This window comes from Cyprinodon variegatus, unplaced genomic scaffold, assembly GCF_000732505.1.
Source record: "Cyprinodon variegatus isolate N-32 unplaced genomic scaffold, C_variegatus-1.0 Scaffold0, whole genome shotgun sequence".
NCBI classification, from domain to species: domain Eukaryota; kingdom Metazoa; phylum Chordata; class Actinopteri; order Cyprinodontiformes; family Cyprinodontidae; genus Cyprinodon; species Cyprinodon variegatus.
In genome coordinates this window covers 1,793,194-1,801,354 of record NW_015150453.1, presented here as the reverse complement: position 1 = coordinate 1,801,354, position 8,161 = coordinate 1,793,194, and the positions used below count along the sequence as shown (strand labels likewise).

At 35.2% G+C, this 8,161-nt stretch overlaps 1 long non-coding RNA gene across 1 annotated transcript; it reads left to right on the top strand.

Annotated features, from left to right (window-relative positions):
- Positions 1–458: 458 nt before the first annotated feature.
- On the top strand, positions 459–2,730 carry LOC107084251. The gene is made up of 6 exons (XR_001481214.1): positions 459–565; positions 725–747; positions 837–922; positions 1,306–1,429; positions 1,801–2,030; positions 2,533–2,730. It is a non-coding gene; the product is annotated as an uncharacterized LOC107084251 (long non-coding RNA).
- The last annotated feature ends 5,431 nt before the right edge of the window (positions 2,731–8,161 follow it).

The following is an 8,161-nucleotide window of genomic DNA, read 5'->3' as shown; positions in this document are numbered from 1 at the left end:
ACAACTGTAATGACTTCATCCAAGAGAAACACAATCTTAAAACATCAATTTGCTTTTAAATGCTTACAACCTCTCACCTAAACTATCCTGCTACTAGATAATAAGCATTGTATTACTGTTATTTAACGCCTAATGCTTTGAACTTGACCCCCGGCATTGGGACCCCTGCTGTAGAAAATGAAAAGAATGCTATTTTTTTTCCGAAAAGCTATATCTTTGCAAAGTACTTTAGGCATGGGTGTTAGGAAATTGCACAATAAACAGAATAAGAAGATTAAAGCCTAATTTACTTCAATGTATGCCTGATACAAGTGTCCTCTCATACAGCACGTTAGACCAAATTGAATACTTTTGATTATATGTAAATTTTAAAAACTGTCACTATCTCTTTGCAGACACTTAGAATGCACTTTACATATTACTGTTTAAAGAAGAATATAATCTGATCTTCTATAGTATTGCTCAGGCTATATAAAAATACCCTTTCCACTCTTGTCCGCTGCGGCATCTCAAGAAGGAGGGTTGGGTCTTCACAGAAATACTTCACAGGAGAATTTCCTCAAAGGTACAGTAGTGAAAAATAAATATTCAATAATACAGTTTCCTCAGTCTCTCACATTTATGAAGACTTACAAATGACAAAAACATTATGAAATGTGGGAAACAATATATTCTGAACAGATCCAGCATTTTAAATTTTTTACTTTTTATTTTATTTCAACAGTGGGATTTAGCCTCTTCTCGGTGGTACGTATATTTATTTATTTCCAAAATAACAAAATACAATTCAATAATTCTGCCTAACTTAACAGTTTTATCCTATCATTTCCTTGAAGGTGTTTTGTGTCTTTTTGAAATGAAGTTTCTATTCCTGTCAATTTTTTTTCTTCATCTTTTGATTACAACCCTAACAAAGGATGAGGTAAGGATGTCTAGTTTGTAAATCAGACCAGATCTATTGACAAAAGAGTATTTATAAAACAATATGACAGAAGCATTGTTTAAAAAAATTGTTTATTTAAGATTTTGAATCATTATCCATCATAACAACTGCAAGTTTTGTTCCTTAAAGTAATCCAATTGGCTTCTTAATGAAAGTTAATACTGTCATAAGAATAATGCAATATTGTTTAATTTGTCATAGTTACAGCAGAAAGCTTAGAAAAGCTCTGCTTTACAAATGGTTTTTGTTGTGCCAAGCAATCTAGTAAAAAAAAAAAAAGAAAAACTTCTTTAAAATAAGATAGATATAGAACAGCATGTGGCTGTTCTGTTGTACATTAAGTATTATCTGTTTTTCTGCAGTATGAATTCGGTGATATCATTGAATTCCCCAGAAAAAAATGTGGTATTACATACAAGCACTTTGCTTTGTATGTGGATGATGAGTACCCTGGCAAAGGTGACATAATACATCGCACAGGCAACAGTAAGTATTAAACTGAAAGAAAAGTCACAGAAAATATCTGTATAATCAAAACTGTTTAGAAAGCTGGTTAACACATTTCAGAGACAAAAAAAACAAGTCAAGCTTTTTTGAAAATTAAAATGACTATAGAGATTCCAGTAAAAAAAAAAAAAAAAAAAATTGTATCTACTGACAAATTAAGTAGATAATGCATGAAGCCAAGAATGGCATGCCATGTTGTACTTGGTACCCCGATTTTCAGCTGTTTACATTTTGTTTTCAGTTTCTCAATTAATTCAAAGGTTTGGATTCATTAAGGAGATTTAATTCGTTTTAATTCATTTACAAATAAAAATAGATTTTTCTAATATTTATTCTTTTCATTTTGACAGAAAAATCCAAAGAAAATGATAGGAGTAATGATATTGGTTATGGCAACCTTGAAGCCGAAGGACCGAATAACAAAATGAAACTTCCGAAGGACTCTCCTGAACTTAACAAGGAGGAAATCAAAAAACGTATTGAACTGGTGCTTAATCACCCTACGGACTACAGCTTACGACATAACAACTGTGAACACTTTGCTACCTATCTGCGATTTGGTGTAGGTGTTTCAAATCAGGTATGTGGGAAATAAAAGAGTTAAATGCTTTGCCATTTAATTTTTTTAAATAAGTTGCCACTTTTCATAAATTATAACCAAGTAGCATTACTTTACAGGAGAAATGGAAATAAATTTAAATTTGAATAAATTTGTTTTTTTTAATTTTCTCAAAGTATAGCCCTCTGTTCAATGTTGTTGTAAAATTCCACAAGAGCTTTCTCAGTTTATTAGCATTTTATAAGTTGCTTCTTTTTATTCCCAAAAGGCCACGGACTGCTAAATTTACTTAACAAAACATGTAATTTGTTTGTAATGTGCATTTGTCAGATGCTTGTGTTCAAAGCCATTTACAAATGATGATTTAACAATGCTTCGAATTATCTGGTTTACTTTCCACTACAACTTCTTTATATTTGCAAAGCAGTCTTTTTTTAAACTGTCTTATTCAGTTTAAAAATGTGATTCTTACATGTTCTTTCACTATTTCTATTCAATGAAATACAGTCTGTTATTTTCACAGGATGGCACTGTTGCCAGGCATGCAATTAAACGCTGTAGAAACAATTTAATCGGGGAAGAAATGAAGAAACATGAAGACATAGAAAGAAGTGATTGTTCAGGACCCTCTAATGCTGTTGCAGGTTAAAACTGAGTTTTCTGAGCAGAAATTCTAAGTTCTGTTTACATATGATGAAAATTAAATTCAAGCACTTAGCAAAACCTGTTTCATTGTGTGTTCTTTAGAGCAATTATATTGTTTCACAGTAGTTTACAGGCTAAGCCCAATATATTTGCTTATACAACTGTACCATGCTACGAATAAGCATCTGCTGCTATTGTTTTAAAAATAAAGCTAGCTTTCCTGCACTATAAAGACAGCAAGAAAAAATGTCTTGCAGATATAGAAAATGTATGATATAAAAGAATTATAGATAATCAAATGCACAAAAAACAATACAATTTAGAAAGTTACTAAGCTTTTTTATTTTATAAGATATTCTAAAATGAGCAACAAAGTCATAGATAACATAGTTAACTAATGGGTCAGAATTACCTTAAGCAATCTATGAAATAGCCCTATATACTGAGATGATTCAAAAGCACAATGGTCACATTGTGTTTCATTTTTTAATAGTCATTGAAATGTACACTTTTTCAATGCAACTGCATAATAGGTTAAATAGAAAGATATTGAGGTTGTTTTCTTAGTACTTAAAGGATTATTCAAATTTGGTCGTCAATATCTAAAAAAAAAATCAACTGACTTACTTTCTAGTTTAGCTAAATAGAAAGAAATCAAAAGTAAATAAAGATACAGCATATGACATCAGAATTTAAACGTCATTTGAAAATCAGTTATTCGACGAGAAATCAAAGATATTCATCAGAAAAATTTGTATAATCTTTTATAAACTTCACAAATGCGGACAAGAGCTACCGTGATGACCTCTCTTGTGGTAAATAGTTACAGATAAGAGTAATAAAAGTTTCAAGCATGGCTGTAGCAACATGTCAGACAGAAGAAGATAACTGTGGTAGTAGATCTTGTAAGTATCGTAGTACAACCTAGTTTATAGTAAAGGCCATAGAAATTGATATATGGATGTGGCTGACACACAAAAAAAAGTAAAGAAAATTAGGATATTGTGAATTGAAAAATTCACAATATGAAATATATTAATTTTGACACACCCTCATAGGAAAGCTTTATTCTTTTAAGATGCTCATGGTGACCCGGATGAACTAGAGAGACATGTACAGACAAACAAACCTATCAATCATCTTTATATAATTGCACAATTTGTTTGCAAAAGGTACACTCCTTTCCAACCATGCATGCTTTAGTAATGCCATCTGTGGAGTGTGGGCATCTACAGATTGTGCTAAAGTGAACATAATTTTTCACCAGTATGTACTGACAGGTTGTAGCAACAGCTGAAGGTCCAGAGATAAAAAAAAAAAAAAAGAAAAAAAAAAAGAAAACCCAGACAGGATCAGAGACCGGGGCTCTGTTTTAGAAAGTGGGGTAAGTTAGAACCTAGTGTAGCACCCAACCCAAGTAGTTAGGCATTAACTCTGTATTAATGTTATGTACTGTAACTACTATAGGTGGGGCCCTGGTTACGTTACTTACAGCTAATATTGTTAAACAGGAGAAATAATAGTAAATAGTATTTTAAATGTATGTAGTAATTTAAAGTTTTTGATATTGACGGTGCCTCCACATAGCAGGATTTATATGCTACTCTGTATTAAAACCCACTAAGAATAATTAATTTATTTTTTAACCCCTTTTATCTTTCCTTTTTTTTATCCTTGAATGCAACCATTACTTTTAAATCTTGGTAAATAATTATGACACAACACAAATAAATTTAAATATATGGGTAAATTTTAGTAAAAACTTAAATTATGATTTGGGGAAAACAAATAAAATAAAAGAAAAAATATTGAAAAGAAAATGTCCAATTTTTTTTTAAGTGTCTAAGTACACTTACAATACTTCAGATAACTTCACAGACTCAAAATAACAATAATTTAGAAAATGATATTCTATAAATTTCTTCCCCTTAACCAGTCCAGATACGTAACCTATCTGAGCTCAGATTTAATAAACCGTTGCAGGCCTGGTTGTTGCTTGGGTTCGTTGGGACCAGAAAACAGAAAAAGGCCGCTTCACTTGTTGAACAAGCAGAAAATAAAATGTACGTGCTTACTCACGAAATCCTTTTGGAATAGGTACGAGATCTGATGGAGGTCAAGCCATGTCCATGCCAAACTGAAACTTTTCAATTTGGTTGGAGTTAGCTTCACACTCGAGACTTGGAAGTACACCTTGAAGAAACTGCGACAGCACTATCCACAGCAGAAGAGTCCAGAGAATTCCTCCCGGTCCATCATCAAAGGGTAAAATAGTCCAAAAACAGGAACGTATACTCTGCATCCACGGCTATTTTTTATGATTCTCCCCTCTGATGAGCAGCCTCCTCCGGCCGGCAAACCCAGTAACCCGAGCGGTATAATCTAGATCCCGCCCTCAATACATCTGATTGGATATTCAGTTTACATCATCCAATGTGATAAGAGAAATTACAAGATTGACAACTGAACAAGTCAGGTTGTAAACAAGATTCAAGGCAAACGAACTTAAGGCAACATTAACATTAGTATTCAACAAATAAATTGACAAAAAAAAACAAAAAACCTGTTGTTTGGATGTAAACTATTATTAACACTTTTTAATAATTGATTAACTTTTATTTATTGTTATTTCAAACAGATTTTAAATGCATTTTAACTCGATTTTTAATATATTTAACCTAGTAGTCTGAAACAGATTTTTTTTTAGACCAGGCTACATCCTCCCCCTTCTAAAAGGTTTAGATGTCATCATCTAACTCCAAGTTTAAACTTAGGTCCAGAGGGATGAGTCTTATAATGTTTAGAACATTTTAAAGGATTTGTTTCATCTCTAGTGTTACTGAGGTTGACTTGTATTACCATTCCTTGGTGCACAATTGTCACAGGTTCCTCAGTCTGTGTCCCAGGTTTGTCATAAGTCAAACGGATGACTGATTTCACTTCTCTCGCTGACTTTCTGGTTTTGGGACTTGTGCGAGTTATCAACTCCACTTCAGCATCTTCAGATGTATCACTGGCTTCTGGTTCTACAGTTGAAGGTTGACATTCCTCTTGTGAACTTTCAGATGGTCCTTCCTTAAACTCAGGTTCACTCTCAGGTGAGGAAGACTCTTCAGAGGAAACAGGTTGGACATCAGGTCTGCCTAGTATAGGTACATGTCTCCTGACATGGTCAGTGTTTTTGGTTTGATACTCATACGCATATTCATACTCAGATTCTGAGACTGAAGAAGCATCCGATTTTTGAGCATTTCGGTCACGTGTTTGACTTTGTAGAGCATGTTGTCGTCTAGTAACCGGTAGTCTGACTCTTTCAGGTGTTTCTAAGGTCTCTGAGATTCGGACGAGATAACCGATAGGTAGTAGATGATCTCTGTGTAGAGTTTTAACATTTCCAGTTCCTTGTTCTGATTTGACTTTGTATACCGGTAAGTTCGGTAACTTTTGAATTACAATGTATGGGGTTGATCTCCATCTGTCTTGTAGTTTGTGTTTACCAGTTAAACCAACGTTTCTTATCAGTACCCTGTCTCCTTCTTGCAAGGGTTGGTCTCGTACTCTTTGGTCATAACGGGACTTGTTTCTCCGGTGGTTCTTTGTTGCACTCTCGGTAGCTAGATGGTAAGCTTGTTTTAGTTCTTTTCTCATTTTGTCAACGTACTGCAAGTGAGTTTTCTCTGAATCACTTTCAAGAACCGCATTGAATCAATCAGTCAATCGGCAACCTAGCATCGCGTCCAAACATTAAATAGTAGGGAGAGTATCCGGTAGATTAATTTTTCGTGCAGTTATACGCATGTATTAACTGACTAATATGTTGACTCCAGTTTTGTTTTTTGACATCCTCAAGAGTTCCAAGCATCGAAAGAAGCGTTTTGTTGAAACGTTCCGGTTGGGCATCCCCTTGTGGATGGTAAGGTGAGGTGCGTGATTTTCGGATACCAAGCATCAACAGAAGCTCTTTGATAAGGCGGCTTTCAAAGTCTCTGCCTTGATCTGAATGTATTCTGGCGGGCAGTCCGTAGTGAACAAAGTATTTCTCCCACAATACTTTTGCAACTGTGACTGACTTTTGATCCTTTGTAGGGAACGCTTGAGCGTACCTTGTGTAATGATCGGTTACTACTAGTACATTGGCAACTCCTTTGCTGTCTGGCTCTATTTGTAGAAAAACAATACAAACTAGATCTAAGGGGCCATTACTAGTGATTTGATTGAGTGGAGACGAACGTTGTGGTAGTGTTTTTCGGGTGATACAACGTCCACAAGTTTTTATATACTGTTCCACATCGGTGTTCATTCTAGGCCAGTAGAAACGATCTTTGAGCAACTCTGTCGTTTTCTCAATGCCTAAATGTCCACAGTCATCATGTAACGATCTCATTACACTTGTTCTGTATCTTTCCGGTAGAACAATTTGTTTATTCACTGTGCCACTGGGCATTTTTCTTTGTCGGTAAAGTATTTGGTTGTCCAACTCAAGTTTTGAGCTCTCTCGACATAACAATGTCACATTAGGTGGATAATTTTTGGATGGAATTAGCTGCTCTCCAGTTTGGATGGTTTGTTTAACTGGACCAATAATTGGGTCAAGATCTTGAGCAACTTGCAAGTATTTAGAAGTAAACTGCTCATACAAGGTTGCTTTCAGACTCACTGGAAAAACGTAAGCTTCCGGAATCACTGATGGAGGGACACCAAGTTGGTCTACTAGCTTAGTAGTTCCATTAATGGATTCCTTTTTACAGATGGCTTTTATGGCAGATTGTGGCACATCTAACCATTGTTCAGTTTCATTTGTGTACTGCCAGGATAATAGATCTGCGTCTACGTTGTGCGACCAGGGCGATACTGGATGTTGAAGTCATATGTAGCTAAAGCTGCAAGCCAACGATGTCCAACAGCATTTAGTTTTGCTGTTGTCAACACGTACGTTAAAGGATTGTTGTCTGTTCTAACTGTGAACTTAACTCCATATAGGTAGTCGTGGAATTTATCAACGACAGCCCACTTCAGTGCTAAGAACTCAAGTTGATGAACAGGATAGTTTCGTTCTGAGTCACTGAGTTTTCGACTAGCGAAGGCAACAGGCTTAAGGCCCTCAGGGTACTCTTGGTTGAGTACGGCCCCTAAACCATTCATGCTCGCGTCCACGTGCAAGACATACGGTTTGGTGGGATCTGCAAATGCTAGTACAGGAGCATTAGTCAAACAGTCAATGATCTTTTTGAATGCTTGTTGACAGGAATTGTCCCATCTGTCTTTGAAGGGTTCAGAAGGTTTGAGGTAAGTTTTGGTTGGGTCTTTGGCTCGAATTTTCTTGCCTTTCTGAGTAGGTGGGTAACCTTTGGTAAGTTCTGTTAATGGACGGACTATGCTAGAGTAGTTTGCAATAAATCTGCGATAGTACCCACAGAAACCAAGAAATGAGCAGAGATGGCAAAAGTACTCACTTTCCATACTTGAGTAAAAGTACAGATACTTGTGTTAAAAAATACTCTGGTAAA